Below are 16,825 nucleotides of genomic sequence, written 5' to 3'. Positions count from 1 at the left end.
AGAGAAATCTGAGTGAATTTATGGGAATGTCCTGTCTTTGGCAGAATGATTCTTTGAGTTTCTTAAGATGTGTTGTCATTTTCCCTTCGAAGTGAATGCTATGTCACTGCTATCCTGACATGACTGAGTTTTAATATATTGTCTTTTCTTCTGTTGGGGAGTTTGTAATTTCCTTTGTTCTGTCTCATTGCAACAAAGTTTTGAAGCAGTGGACAGACCAGTGTTACAGCCCCATGTAATTTCCTCCGATGGACCAGTGTTACAGCTCCGTGTTACAGCTCAGTTTTATTTAGAAAATAAAGGAAAAGACATCCTCCAGGTGTGAGGGTGGACCGACCCAAAAGACGCAAAAAGAGAAGCCCATGGCCCAATTTTGGCTGCTCTTTTAACATGCTTTTTTCTCCTTCCCCTGGCCATTGTGGTGATGGGCGTTCCCTCCCCACCCTGGCATCTCTGCACAGCAGCGAGAAACTCGCTCCGAGGTTTCTCTCTTCTCCAAAGCACAATGCTATGGCTCCAGGGTATATTCTTGATCCCAAATCCCCACAGCTATTCCCTCAAGAAAGGTAACATTATCTTTTTCTGCAAAGAGGATGCTGAAACTCTGAGAGTTTAGATAGCTGGGTCAAGGGCACTGTTAACTACTAATTGGCGCTTGCCAAGGGCACTTCCCATCTACCTCTACAAGGATTAAATTATGAGCTGCTGCAGATGCTGACCTTCAACACCCCATGAAAGGAGCTCAGAGTGGAGATCAGAAACGAGGTACTCTGTGCTCTGGAAAATCTGGCAGAACAGGTCTTCAGATAGTTAGATATTTTCAGGAGCTGATTTTACGAGCCCAATTCTTGCATCTCCTCACATCCAGAAAAGCAATAAAGTTCTTCATGGTGACCCCTGCTCCTCCTGACTAGCAGAAACCTTCTGCAAAAATATGTGTTTGATTGCGTGAACTCCCTCTTCACCGAAGTCACATATATACTGACCTTCCTCCTACCTCTTTGGAGCAGTTTCTCAGAGCTATCTGAAATGTGCTCTCCTGGGCTATGGTCCTCATTTGGGCCCAAATAAAACTTAAATTGAAACTCTCACGTTGTGCATTTTTTAAAGTCGGCAACACAGAGCAGAAAAGAGGCAGAAGCTACAGGTGATTGTGTGCTGTAAAAACCAGGCCATGCTCTTCCCCCCATCTCTGCTTGGAGCCCTTCGGGCATGACACGCCATGCCCAGAGCGCAGAGTGAGCATGACCCTCCGAGCTCTCCACCCGCGCTCCACTTCAATCCCTGTCCTCTGCCTTTCCTCCATCCAAAGATGTTAACCAGCCCTTGGAATACTGTCTGCCAGCTACCGAGTGGAAAAATACCATCAGAGAGGCAGGGAAGCAGGAAAGAAAAGTGAAGAGGAGGCACACACCTTATTTATCACTCTTGACTTCATTACAAAAGATCTGCAAAGCTCACACACAAAAAATCAACCTGCAAATCATGTTATGGTTAATAAAACAGTAATTTAACACCCCCCCCCCAACCTTCCCTGGCAGTGTCCTGAGGTACTCACAATGCCCTTTCTATGTTTTATTTTAAGGCCCAGTACAAAAGGTTTTCACCTTAGTGTAATTAACTTTTTATCATTAAGATTCTGAAAAATTGAATTGTGTTGGACACAGGTCACCGTAATGAGAATTTAATGGCGACGTATTACAATGCGCACTAAGCTATGAATCCGTGCTAGAGGCGTCACATTGCTACTGACCTATGCAAATTTCCATCTCAGTGGCCCTTATTCTTCCACTGTGGCATCCGGCCCCCTCTCTGCTTCCCTCTCATCTCCTTAAACAATGATTCCCTCATTTTCATATTAATTGCATCACTTAGCTGAGATAATGCTCCCTCTGAAATGAGCAAAGGGATGAATCACCGAAACGGGCCATTATTCTTTTTGCTTAACCAATTTCACAGGCCCCGCACAAAGCACTGCCTTCATTTGGCTTCCTATAATTGCTTATCATTAGGCCCAGCCGCCCCACGAAGTACCTTTTTATTTATTTAAGTCTCATCTCTGATGGATGGAAAATGAGTCACTTGCATATCTGAGAGGCCCAGACAGTTTGAGGCAAGGGAGGTGGTGGGATACCCTGGAGGACACAAATGGAGGAGAAGCAGCCTGGGTGAACAGCCCTGCCCCTTCCCCTTTCCCACAAGATTCAGGGGCAGCCACAGCTATCAGGTGACCTGTGGCTTCCAGCAGCAGCCCTTCTGGCTCCTGCTCCTGGATAATCAGATGATCAAGAGGAGGGAGGGCTTGACCACGTGATGATGGCAGCTTGGTACCCACGAGGGAGGTGGATGAGGCTGTCCAGGTGCCTACTTCACCAGGGGAGGTGAATAAGGCAGGTGAGAGGCTGTCCCCTGGCCTTGACGTTCATAGTCTGGGCCCACCAGCATGAGATGGATAAAGGAACGTCATGAAAAATTGCTGTTTATTCCTTCATTCTCTCTCTCTCCCCCTTTCATTCCTTTAACGAAATCCAGAATTGTGACAGAGAGAGGGAGAGAAGGAAAGGACATTTTCCGAGGGAAATGAGTCTGTTATCAGCCACAGACATACTCAGAAAGGCATCAGGAGAGAACGGCTCCCTCGCCACAAAAAGGAAAATCTCCTATTAGCCTGTCAGGGATCTGGGCGAAAGCGTTCCCTGGAGGTTTACCTAGAGCACAGCGTGTGCTGTTACTGAGGATAAGAGGGCCTGTCTCAGAACTAGCTGTCAGTGGCCTTGGCATCCGTTCCAACGTAATGCTGCTTCTCAGATATCGCTGCTACGACTCCTGCCGCCTGTTTGTTTGGTAGCTGCTGTAATTTCACCTGTAACGCTCATCCACCTTGTGCCCAGCACTCGCCAGGGCTTCTCAGCTCGGCTCCCACACCCTCACGGGAACCCATCAGTAGCTTGACAGGGGACAAATAGGAGTCTCCTGACTCCTGGCTTTTGTTTCTTTGGCTGTGACACTCCTGCGATGGCTGAGAGGGATGGAAATCCAGCCCACACCATTGTCGTCCTCGACACGTAAGGGAGATGACCTTGTCAGTATGCTTGGGACATTTGGTTTAGGGCTGGGGGATGCAGAGGGCAGTGGTTCTCAAATGTGGTCCTCCCACTATTAGCCTCACCCTCTGGGAACTTGTTAGAAATATTAATTCTCAGGCTCTACCCAGACCGCTGAGTTGGAAAATCAGAGGGTGGACTCGGTTAATAACTGATTACATTATTATTATCAGGAATTTAAATAAGAGGAGTGCAAAGAGTGATACACAGGCTTCCCAGGTGGCAAAAGTGGTAAAGAACTTGCCTGTTGATGCAGGAGACATAAAAGATGCTAGTTTCATCCCTGGGTCCGGAAAATCCCCTGGAGGAGGGCATGGCAACCCACTCCAGTATTCTTGCCTGGAGAATCCCATGGACAGAGGAGCCTGGTGGGCTACCTGGTGGCTCATAGGGTCTCAAAGAGTCAGATATGACTGGAGTGACTTACCACGCATGCACGAAAGAGTGATACACATCTCAACTCAATAATTCAAAATGATGAGATCACCAGACATCTGATGAGCTCTTCCTACATGTTCTGCTTTGAATTGTGGGGTCCTCTCACAGATATGGGACAGGGTGATGGGCAAAATTTGTAAAAGCTCAGAGGACTGGCATTGGGAGAGGAACATTTTCTGGGGTGACTGGGGTGGCAAAGCTGGAGGGGAGACTCAACTGCATTCAGGAAGAGGTTGGACTTAGGAACATAGAACTCAGTAGGGTGAGACCATATCCAGAATGATAGCAGAATCAGGCAGGAGGGGATGTAGTTTGCACAGGAGAATCCTGTAAGTCATTCGCGGCCAGATCAGAGGGTCATGGGTGGTAAGGGAGCTTCGGTTATCTGTGGGGCATGGAGGTGGTTTGATGGTTTAAAGAGCTCAGGAGGACTCTGCTAGAGGCCACAGAAGAGTCCATCTTATATTGTATTTTTTAAATGATATTGAGAACTACTGTAAGGGAACTCTCTTCCTGTCTCCTGCAATCACAGGGCAGTAGGAACTCAGGGACATTTGCTTGCCCTTTCCTAAGAGAGAAAGTGTGGTCACTGGATGGGAGGTGCCTGCTGTTGGTCAAGCCTGGGGAGTCCACTCCATGGAAAGCTCTCTGTCTGGTGGGAAATGAGGTTGAAGTCCAAGCAGGAGCAGATTCTAGAGTCTTGAAAGCCAGGCTAAAGGGCAACTAGAGTCGTTATGATTTCTTGAGTTTGGGAACAAAAGGATAAAGCAGTGCCCCCATGGCTGGCTCAGCAGGTTAAGAATCTGCCTGCGAGGCAAGAGCCGCAGGAGATGATGGTTCCATCTCTGGGTTGGGAAGACTCCCTGTAGCAGGAAATGGCAACCCTATCCAGTATTCTTGCTGGAGAATTCCATGAACACAGGAGCCTGGTGGGCTACAGTCCAAAGGGTTGCAAACAGCAGGACAGAACTGAGTACACTCAGCATACAAAGCATAATTGAAAGTGATATTTGGATGAATCAAGTAGGAGAGGCTAGAAATCCTTATTATACCATTGGCAACCCAAATTACCATTAATTTTTTCTTTTTTAAGTTGTGTTCCTTTCTCCACAAGGCTAAAAGAGAAGGGCCTCCCTGGAGATTCTAAATCACACCCTATTGCTTGGTTCTCTGGGTTTGTTTCATGGGTTGTAAATGAGAACCACCTAGTCCATAAATTGCTTCTCTCATAGGGTGTGACTAGTTTGTTTCTTGCATCAGATCATCCAAGCTTGGATAATTGGTGTTAGGAACCACTGAATTTTCTTGATTTAGAATTGTCATGATAACAGTTACAGTTTAAGAGAAATTGTAGAGTGGCAATGCAGGTATTTCTATTATTGTGAGCATATTATTAAAATGAACAGGTTGGCGTATGTCATAAAAATTAACCTGGTAGAGAGCTGAGCTTAGAATAATAATACTGAAAGAAAAATACTTTCCAGTTGCACAGTACATTATGACTTGGTAATGGTTTATGTGGGCAAAATTGCTGCAAGAAAGAAGCTAAAAATGTAGCAGCTCAAGGACGTCCCTGGTGGTCCACTGGTTAAGACTCCATGCTGCCAATGCGGGGGGCATAGGTTCGATCCTTGGTCAGGGAACTTAAGATCCTGCATGATGTGAGGCATGGCTAATAAATAAGTAAGTAAATACAAATGTAGCAACTTCAACACAATGAAAGCTTGATTACATCTCACCTAAGAATTGAACAGGGATATCCCAGATCAGCAAAGGTGGTTGGTGGTAGAGAGACAATTCCTGCTCCATGCAGGCTTTCAGGGACTCAGGTTGGCAGAGGTTCTGTCATCTTCAGCATAAGGCTTCCAGTGCTATCTCAATGACCTTCTTGGTCTCTGACCACATAAAGGAGAAGAACACAAAAGAGTCTGGAAGTTTCTTTGGCCTAGATCACTTACACTCACATCATATTCGCTCAGACCCAGTCACATGACTAAATTGCAAGAGAGCCTGGAAAATGCAATTAAGTCCTGCATGAGGAAAGAAAAAAATAGATTTCAGTGGACAGCTGGAATTCTTTTTTTTTTTAAAATTCTTTTATAGGAAATCTTACACATAATCTAATCTCTACTGAAAAAATCAGTGAATCACTGGTTAAGTGAATTTCTTGGGAAATTTTTAGCTACCAATGCACTAATCTGGGAATTATTCAAAATCATTTTATTACCTCTCTATTTATAAAAGCTAATTATTCTGATTGCATGTGTGCTAAATTGATTCAGTTGTGTCTGACTCTTTGCAACCCTATGGACTGCAGCCCTCCAGGCTCTTCTGTCCATGAAGATTCTCCAGACAAGAACATTGGAGTAGGTTGCCATGCCCTCTTCCAGGGGCTCTTCCTGACCCAGGGATTGAACTTGTGTCTCCTGTGGCTCCTGCATTGCAGGAGGATTCTTTACCCCGAGCCACTGGGGGAGACCTTATTATTCACAGAACTAAGTATTTAGAGAACATCCACCATGCGACTAGTTCACCATGTCTATATACTTGGAATCCAGTGGTGGTCATAGTTCTACTGGCTTTCCAATTGAAGACTGATTTCTTTTGTTTTTTGAAGACTGATTTCTTCATATGTTCAATGGACAATGATACTCCCTTTATGTTTGATCTCTGAACACTATTTGAAACCTGAGCCACATATCTTATTTCCAAGATGGGCTACATTTTCTAGATAACATAAATATCACATTTGAATAGTGCTACATGTTCATCATGCTGTAAGCTTCTCAAGAGGAGAGAAAGTAAAAATTCTAGGTGTTTTTTAAAATCATTTTAGCATCTAGCATAGAGTTTTAGCATCACACAGGAAGAGGTTTTAGTCTCAGTTCTGCAATTCATTTACCCTCTTAAACCATGGTTTCCTCCTAAAAGAAAAAGAAAATATCTCTGCTGTTCATGGGCTTCCTTGTGGCTCTGACAGTAAGGAATCTGCCTGCAATGCAGGAGCCCTGGGTTTGATACCTGGGTAAAGAAGATCCCTGGGAGAAGGGAAAGAGTATCCACTCCAATATTCTTGCCTGGAGAATTCCATGGAGAGAGGAGCATGGCGGGCTACAGTCCACTGGGTCACAAAAGAGTTGGACATGACTGACCAACTAACACTTGCATTTTTGGCTTCCCAGGTGGCACAGTGGTAAAGAATTTGCTTGCAATGCATGAGATGCTGAAGCTCCAATACTCTGGTCACCTGATGTGAGGAGTCGGCTTATTGGAAAAGACCCTGATGCTGGGAGAAATTGAAGACAAAAGGAAAAGAGGGCAGCAGAGGATGAGATGGTTAGATAACACCACCGACGCAATGAACATAAATGTGAGCAACCTTCGGGAGGCAGTAGTGGACAGGGGAGCCTGGGGTGCTGCAGTCCACGGGGTTTTGCAAAGAGTTGGACATGACAACAGCAACAGCTCTGTTCATCTTGCAGGATGCTTAGTATAAATAAGTGATAATAAAGTGAAAGGAATATGATATTACAGAATTTGGTGGAGACACTGAATCATTATCACGGTCTTCCACAGGTACTCTGAATATTGTCAGATTACTGAACAAATAGTTGCTATCATAAAACATTCACAGTCTGGTAGGTGAGGAAGAGCTTGTTATTACCACTATTTCGTGGAAGAGAGAATTGAGATTCAGAGAGGTTAGGGACTACTTCTCTGCCTGACGTTAGGAAGAATGAAATAGGCATTCCATGTAAGGAAAACGCATTGGCTCTGGACGACAAAGACTTGCATTTGAGGGCCACCTCTCATAAGTATTGGAGAAGGAAATGGCAGCCCACTCCAGTATTCATGCCTGGAGAATCCCATGGACCGAGGAGCCTGGTCGGCTACAGTCCATGGGGTCTCAAAGAGTCAGACACGACTGAGCAACTTCACTTCACTTCTCATAAGTATTAGCTGGGTAAGTTTGGAAAGAGCACTTTTCCTCTCTCTGTCTTAATTAGAGACTAATATCTTTTCCCCCTTATGATTTCACAAGGTTCTTATGAAGATCATAGAACCAATATGTCAAAAATCTCTCAGGGATTTTTGATGACTTTGGTAAGAGTAATTCTTGGCTCTGTCTCTCAAGTCACTCTGTAGCAAGGGAAGTCACATAAGTTGAACTGCGTGCTGTTGCAGGTTGCTTATTTTTAACTGGGAGGAGACTGAGAGCAGGAGACTCAAGTTTTCAAAGATGGATCATTTTACTGTGGAATGTTAAACTGGAGGCCTTTAGAGTGCAATCTCATAAAGCTGTCATCAAGCATAGAACCCCACTGGGTGGTGTCTTTGAAAGATTCTTTCAACTTCAGTTGTGATAATTGTAGCAATGAAAACTAACTTATAATAAGGGGTATCTGGTTTAACCAGTATTTGTTGAGGCAGTCACTATACTAGTGTGCTTACATAGAACTTAACACTGGATTGTCCAATCTGACTTACATGACTCAAAGATCTTACCCACTGCCAAGATTTACTAGTAATTTCAGTGATAAAAGCAATTAAGTGACACAGGCTGAGCAGGGAGTGGTCTGGGACATTACAAATGACTCCCCAGGTCTTTCCTTCCTGCATCCAGGTGGCCAGTCGTGATAGGTAAAGTCTTTCAGCGAGGTTTGCAGGTTACTATTCACAGAGGGCTTCCGTGGTGCCTCAGACAGTAAAGCATCTGCCTATAATGTGGGAGACCCGGATTTGATCCCTGGGTTGGGAAGATCCCTTGGAGAAGGAAATGGCAACCCACTCTAGTATTCTTGTCTGGAGAATCCCATGGACGGAGGAGCCTTGTAGGCTATAGTACATGGGGTCGCAAAGAGTTGGACACGACTGAGCGACTTCACTTCATTTTATTCACAGAGGAGAGTGTTTGGGTTAAGAAACATTTCTTACTCCAGACAGTTGTACAATTAAGGTTAGGTGCCCTGGGAAATCATTGAAAGTGAACGTGTTGGTCATTCAGTCATGTACGATTCTTTATGACCCCATGGTCACATGTGACCCTGCCAGACTCCTCTGTCTGTGGATTTCTCCAGGCAAGAACACTAGAGTGGGTTGCCATTTCCTTCCCTGGCGATCTTCCCAATCCAGGGATTGAATCCAGGTCACCTGCTTTGCAGGGAAATTCTTTACTGACTGAGCCACCAAAATCATTAAATCCATAGATTCTAGGTTTGTTTGCCACACACGATTTTAAACCAGAAACATCCTGAGAAGAACTTCTCAAAAATAAGTACCCTCTTCTGGGAAATACAATTTTATTTGTCAGGAAGTTCAGTTATCAGCATGTTCGTAAGAGGTTAGATTGGGCTACCTTCCTTTTTTTTTCTTTCCCTAGAATGTTCTCTGATAACTGAGAGAGAAATGAATCACATACCAGTTACTTTCATTGCTTCCTCTCCAGCTAAGTAGTGACATATAATGATGAACATGACATGCCAGGTCTCTGACTTTGACCAATTCACTTAGGAAAGAACAGGGAGTAGTCAGACAGATTCAGTAGGAATAGTCAGTCTACTGTGTTCTGATCAAGAACATTTATAACTATGGTTGAAAGTTATACCTGTGTGGGACTTCTCTGGCGGTCCAGTGGCTAAGACTCTGAGCTCCCAATCCAGGGGGCCCAGGTTCAATCTCTGGTTGGGGAACTATATCCCAGATACTATGACTAAGAGGTTGCATGCTGTAACTAAAGATACCACCTGCTGCAATTTAAAAAGGTCCCACATGCTGCAACTAAAATGATCCTGCAGATCCCGTATGCCACAGCTGAGTCCTGGTGCAGCCACATAAGTAGATTTTTTTTTTTTTTAAAGTTATGCCTGTTAAAAGGAAGCCCAATTTCAAATGACAGTTGCAGTTTGGAATGTCTATCCTTGTGAGTTTTAGTTTGGGGTTCATATTGGAAGCTACCATCATTTTATCCCAGCCCTGACTAGGCAGACATGCCACTCACATGGCATGCCTTCTCCAATCAGCAGTTTGTCTTTCCTGTACCTTAGCTTCAGTTACTCTGAAAGATGACTGTCTTGAGACTGCCGCCAAGGCCCACCTGAATGAATTTTGTGTTTGCAGAGTAGTCTGTACTTTTATAGATCATTTTGTAAAGATCTCAAATTGGATAAAAATTTGTTTAGCAATTTTAAGCAGTGCAGGAACAGATACACTCAGAGAAATGCATTTTATTTATGTACGTGCAGAAGGCAAACAATGAAGCTATGCATAGAAAGTTGTAGGAGCAGATACCCTGGCGTGCATAGGCTGGGACTTAGAATTGTGATTTAAAAGTCTGAGACTTTCAAATCTCAGTCGGAATCTGGAGCGTCGTAAGAAGATTATGTTGTTGTTAAGTCCCTCAGTCATGTCCAGCTCTTTTGTCACCCCATGGAGTGTTGCCTACCAGGCTCCTCTGTCCCTGGGAGTCTCCTGGCAAGAATATTGGAGTAGGTTGCCATTTCCTCCTCCAGGGGATCTTCCAGAACCAAGAATCAAACTTGCATCTCTTATGTCTCCTGCATTGGCAGGAGGATTCTTTGCCACTAGTGCCACTTGGGAAGGTCTAAGCAGATTATAGTCAAATCAAGAAGAACCAGGACCTGAGAGTATAAGCGACTTTACACATGTCAGAACTACAAACAATCTGGCCTTTGCTAAACGTTAAGGGCAAGACAGGAGTGGTAAATGTCAGAGCTGGTGTGGCACGCAAGAACCAGACAAGTCATGAGAATTCTGTAGCTGCTATAAAAGGACTTGGACTTTATCCTATTGACATGAAATAGGGTTGAGATACAGCCACTCCAATGCCAGTCAGCTGTGATGGGTGGAAGGCTTTTTTGTCTTTGGGATGACAGAGGATGAGATGGTTGGATTGCATCACCAATTCAATGGACGTGAGTTTGAGCAAGCTCTGGGAGTTGGTGATGGACAGGAAAGCCTGGTGTGTTGCAATTCATGCGGTCACAAAGAGTTGGCCACATCTTAGAGACTGAACTGAACTGATAGTTAATTTGCAATGTTAGTTGCAAATTAACTGATAGTTAATTTTCTGTGTTAGTTTCAAGTGTATTGTAAAGTGATTGAGTTATATATGTATATATATATATATATATGTATATATATATATATATATAGTTTTTCAGTCGCTAAGCCATGTCCTACTCTTTACGATCCCATGGATTGCAGCAGATCAGGCTTCTCTGTTCTCCACTATCTCTGGAGTGTGCTCAAATTAATTTCCATTGAATCGATGATGCCATCCAACCATCTCATTCTCTGTCACCCCCTTCTCCTCCTGCCTTCAATCTTTCCCAGCAACAGGATATTTTCCAGTGAGCTGGCTCTTCACGTCAGGGGCCAAAGTATTAGAGCTTTAGCTTTAGCATCAGTCCTTCCAGTGAATATTCAGAGTTGATTTCCTTTAGGATTGACTGGTTTGATTTCCTTGCTGTCCAAGGGACCATCAAGAGTCTTCTCTAGCATAATTTAAAAGCATCAATTCTCTGGAGCGTTTTCAGATTCTTTTCCCTTAAAGGTTATTACAAGATATTGAGTATAGTTCTCTGTGCTATACAGTAGGTCCTTGTTGTTTACCTATTATATGTATGTGTATATAATAGTGTGAATATGTGTTTTTTTCTCTCTTTTAAGGGTTAAATCTGCCCTTCTGTGCTGCCAAATTGATTTTACTCCTGTTCTTAGAACTAATGAGGAAATATCAACTAAGAGCAATGATGTACCGGTAAGTGTTTAACAATTGATTTTCCAAAATTTTCCTTGGCTGATTTCAAACTTCCAAGGTGAGGTCATTAAAGGAAGTTAGGAAGACATGCACACGGCCAGCTCTTGAAGTATAAACTGGTCCTTTTGGTCACTCTAGGGACTCAAAAGACAAAGGATCCACCCTCCTAAGAGGATGGTTGAGATCATAGTTACTTTTTTCCCTCTTACTGCATTTAAAAGAACTGTTTAGATAAATTATACTTTCCAGGACAAGGCATTCTTGACTTTATAACTAGTGCTCGATTTTTTAAGCCAGTGGTACCAAAACACGGGGCTTCCCAGGAGGTGCCAGTGGAAAAGAATTATTCTTGTTTGGGGAATCCCGTGACAGAGGAGCTTGGTGGACTGCAGTCCCCGGGGGTGCAAAAGAGCCCCACACGCCCGAGGGACGAAACCACGAAAACCAAACTGTGAGCAGTGCTGCCCCCTAGAGGGCATCTGCAAATCTGTCGTTCAGTTGGTCCTGTCTGGCTCTTCGTGACCCCACGGACTGCAGCACTCCTGGCTTCCCTGTCCTTCACCATCTCCCTGAGTTTGTTCAAACTCCTATCCATTGAGTCGGTGGTGCCATCCAGTCATTTTATCCTCTGTATCCCCCTTCTCCTCCTGCCTTCAGTCTTTCCCAGCATCAGGGTCTTTTTCAGTGGGTGAAAAACTGGGATGTTTTAAGCGCTTAATGGGCAAGGGTCAGGAATGCTGAATATCCTGCCCTGAGAGAGACAGTCTCGCACCTCAGACTCTACGGCACAGTCCTTGGAAAAAGCCGCTTTACGCTGTTCCTTCCAAGTTGGCTATCTGCCAGATGGTAGTGCTTTATTAATATATTCTGCTAAACTTTGGTAAGCAATCATACCCTGCTGCTTATAAGACAAGGAAGCCCTATGCTTAGTGACAGATGCTTATTTTATTCCAAAATGATTGAAATAAAATGCACTGGAATGAAACTTTTTTTTCCCTATTAACCTTTAGCAGCATTTATAATGACCATGTTAAATCAAACTTCATTACAATGTAATGGGGCCTGACTGAAATACTGCAGGTATGATGCTGAGTAATTTCATAAATTATTAAATGGTAATTGAAGGTAATATGGCAGAATACATTCTACTCCTGAGGGGGAAGATACAGAAGACTTTGGAGGGACATAAAGTTGGTGAAAATATAGCATATAGAAAAGGGTTGGAAGAAAGGTGGAGAGAGGCCGCAGAAGACCTGAGTAAGTCCTTTAATTTTTGGCATTGGACTAAAATAAGCAATTTTGACACTGACTTGAAACATTGCAGACATTCAGAGTCTTTTCTTACTTCCGGTGTTCAGGCATTCTTCAAGGCAAACAAAGTCAAATTATTTTTTAATACTAAATGTCTCTCGATGTCATGCCTTTATTTCAATTACAGTTCACTTCCAGCCCTCACTTACCTAATAGATTTTCAGAAGCTTAAAAAAAAAATCCCAATGAGTAAACTAATTGTGCTTGTTGTGAAAAAAAAAAAAAAACAAACTAAAATTCTAAAAACATGTAGATTTTGAAAGTCTCATCGTCACACATAGCCTTCTCTGTAAATAGGATATTCTTTCAGATTTGCACACTTTATTCTTTTAAGTTTACTTTTTCAACATGGGTTACCTTATAGGGACCGTCCTAAAACTGACTCTTTTCATTTACTATTATCACTTGGGCATCTTTCTATGTCTATACAAGCAGATTTAAACTTAAACATTTGCTACTTTAATTTAACCTTATAATACGTTAAATTTGAAGTGAGGTTGATTTTCAGTATTCTGTTGTTTTCTCAGTTTCAGGTGCACCGCTATTCTGGTTGAATATTCCTGCAGACCACACGCCACGCAAAGTCGCTATAAATGATGGATGTGGTTCCCTCTGCTGCACGATGTATCTTTGTGGCTGCTTTGTCCTGTGCCCAGTACCGCGCACCTGTTAACCGTAGGCCTGTTTTGCCCTCCCTGCCTTCTGTCTCCCCACTGGTAACCACCAGTTGGTTCTCTCTGTAAGTTGGTTTCTGTTTTGTTGTATCCATTCATTTGCTTTACTTTTTAGATTCCACATATAAGGGATAACACACATCATTTTGTCTTTTTCTGATGTATTTCACTAAGCATAATGCCCTCTAGGTCTATCCATGTTGTTGCAAATAGCAGAATTTAATTCTATTTTATGGCTAAGTGATATTCCATTGTAGATTATGCTCAAAATCCTTCAAACTAGGCTTCAGCAATATGTAAACTGAGAACTTCCAGATGTACAAACTGGATTTAGAAAAGGCAGAGGGACCAGAAATCAAATTGCCAACATTCGTTGGATCATGGAGAAAGTAAGAGAATTCCAGAAAAAAACATCTACTTGTGCTATGCTAAAACATTTGACTGTGTGAATCACAACAAACTGTGGAAAATTCTGAAAGAGATAGGAGTATCAGACTACCTTACTTGTTTCCTGACAAATATGTATGCAGGTCAAGAAGCAACAATTAGAACTGTACATAGAACAACAGGCTGGTTTCAAATTGGGAAAGGAGTATGACAAGGCCATATACTGTTGCCCTACTTGTTTAACTTATATGCAGAATGAGTTCAGTTCAGTTCCGTCGCTCAGTTTTGTCTGACTCTTTGTGACCCCATGCAGCACACCAGGCCTCCCTGTCCATCATCAACTCCAGGAGTTTACTCAAACTCATGTCCATTGAGTCGGTGATGCCATCCAACCATGTCATCCTCTGTTGTCCCCTTCTCCTCCCTCCTTCAATCTTTCCCAGCATGAGGGTCTTTTCAAATAAGTCAGTTCATCACATTAGGTGGCCAAAATATTGGAGTTTCAGCTTCAGTATCAGTCCTTCCGATGAATATTCAGGACTGATTTCCTTTAGGATGGACTGTTGGATCTCCTTACAGAATACATCTTATGAAATGCTGGTCTGGATGGATCACAAACTGGAATCAAGATTGCCAAGAAAATATTAACAACCTCAGTTATGTGGATGAAACCACTCTAGTGGCAGAAAATGAAGAGGAGTTAAAGAGCCTCTTGGTGAACATGAAAGAGGAGAATGAAAAAACTGGCTTGAAACTCAACATTAAAAAACTAAGATCATGGCATTCAGTTCCATTGTTACATGGCAAATAGAAGGGGAAAAACTGGAAGCAGTGACAGATCTTATTTTCTTGGGCTCTAACATCACCACAGATGGTGACTGCAGCCATGAAATTAAGATGCTTCCTCCTTGGAAGGAAAGCTATGATGAACCTAGACAGCATGTTAAAAAGCAGAGACATCTCTTTGCTGACAATGGTCTGTGAAGTCAAAGCTATGGCTTTTCCAGTAGTTATGTTTGGATGTGAGAGTTGGACCGTAAAGAAGGCTGCACACCAAATAATTGATGCTTTCAAATTATTCTGGAGTAGACTCTTGAGAGTTTCTTGGACTGCAAGGAGATCAAACCAATGAATCCTAAAGGAAATCAACCCTGAATATTCATTGGAAGGACTGATGCTGAAGCTGAAGCTCCAATACTTTGGCCACCTGATGCAAAGAGCAAACTCATTGGAAAAGACCCTGATGCTGGGAAAGAGTGAAGGCAAAAGGAGAAGAGGGTGACACAGGATGAGATGGTTAGATTGCATGACTACTCAGTGGGCATGAATTTAACAAACTCCAGGAGACAGTGAAGGACAGAGAAAGCTGATATGTTGCAATCCATGGGGTCTCAAAGAGTTGAACTCAACTTAGCAACTGAACAACAATGTTCCATTGTATATATGTTCCGCATCTTTATCCATTCATCTGTTTTTGGGCACTTAGGTTGCTTCCATATCTTGGCTATTGTAAATAGTACTGCTATGAACATTTTCTTGTTTTGTCGCTGAGTTGTGTCTGACACTTTTGAGATCCATAGACTATAGCCTGTCAGGCTCCTCTATCCATGGAATTTCCCAGACTAGAATACTGGAGTGAGTTGCTGTTTCCTTCTCTAGGGGATCTCCTGGCTCATGGATTGAACCCTAGTCTCCTGCGTGGCAGGCAGATTCTTTACCACTGAGCCACCAGGGAAACCTACTATGAATGTTGGGAGTTAATGTATCTTTTCAAATTAGTGTTTCATTTTCCTTGGATATATACCCCTGGGTGGCTTTCCTGGATCATATGATAGATCTAGTTTTTAGTTTTTTGAGGAGTTTCCATACTGTTCCCTACAGTGGTTAGACCAATTTACATTTTCTCTACCTCCCCCCAATGTTTGTTATTTATAGACTTTTTCATAACAGCCATTTGACAGGTGTGGGGTTGATATCTTGTTGTTTTGTAAACTTTTTAAAAATTAAGTTATACTGTAAAGTGCACAGAATTTTATTGTAGATCTTTATGATTTGTCCTAAGTGAATGTTATCCATACAGTCACTACCTAAATTAAGACGTAGAATAAAATCACTGTCCTTTGTCTTTCAGTTCTCTCTCCTATCCCTCTCAATCATTTTACTCATCCTTATTGAATGTAATCAGGCTTCTGAATTCTATCACCATATAATAATTTTCCTTTTTCTCTCGATTAAAATAAACTCGATCATTTAGCATTAACTTTTTGGAGTCTGAATCTCGCAGCCTGTTTGGTTATGAAATACTACCACTATTGCATGAAGTATTAGTTCATTTTTATTGCTGCAAGGTATTTTATTGTATGACTGTGATATAATTTTATTTGTTCTGCTTTGATGAACTTTTAGATTGTTTGTTGTTTGGGGGCTACTGTGAATAATACGTTTATACTTGTCTTTATACCTACACATGTCTTTTGATGAATATATATGTGTGTGTGTGTGTGTATATATATATATATATATTCCCCCACTCTCCTCACTGGCACATACCTAGAAGTGAAATTGCTGTGACATAAGTTGTGTGCATATTCAGCATTAGTTGTTACTGCCAACAGTTTTTCCAAAGTGACTTTAAGAGTTGTTATTTCCTTGTGTACTGGGTATTGTGTAAGGATTCCAGTTGCTCTATGTCTCTGCCAACAGCTTACAGGGTCTTTTTTTTTTTTTTTTTAATTAAGTTTCAGCCAAGTTTGTGGCTTTCTGGTGGTAATTTATTTTATCTATTTTGCATTTCTCTTATGACTAAGGATTTTGAACACCTTATGAATTAATTGGTCAATTTCCTTTGTTTAATGGCTGGACAAGTCTTTTGCTTCTATTTTGTTGTTTTTTCCCTCTTTCTCACAGTCTTACAGGAGTTCTTTATAAATTCTGAAAGTTAGCTGGATGCTTGTATTGCATATATCTTTTCCAACTCTGTGGTTTGTCTTTTCAATTTCTAAGGAATCTTTAATGAAGTCATTTTTGTTTGTGTTTTCGTCTATTATTATTAGTGTTTCCTGTGTTCGCTTTGGGGTTCCCTCATGACTCAGAGAGCAAAGTCCTCCTGCAATATGGGGGACCTGGGTTGG

This window comes from Odocoileus virginianus, chromosome 29 (assembly GCF_023699985.2).
Source record: "Odocoileus virginianus isolate 20LAN1187 ecotype Illinois chromosome 29, Ovbor_1.2, whole genome shotgun sequence".
NCBI lineage: Eukaryota > Metazoa > Chordata > Mammalia > Artiodactyla > Cervidae > Odocoileus > Odocoileus virginianus.
Note: the sequence above shows the minus strand (reverse complement) of the source record.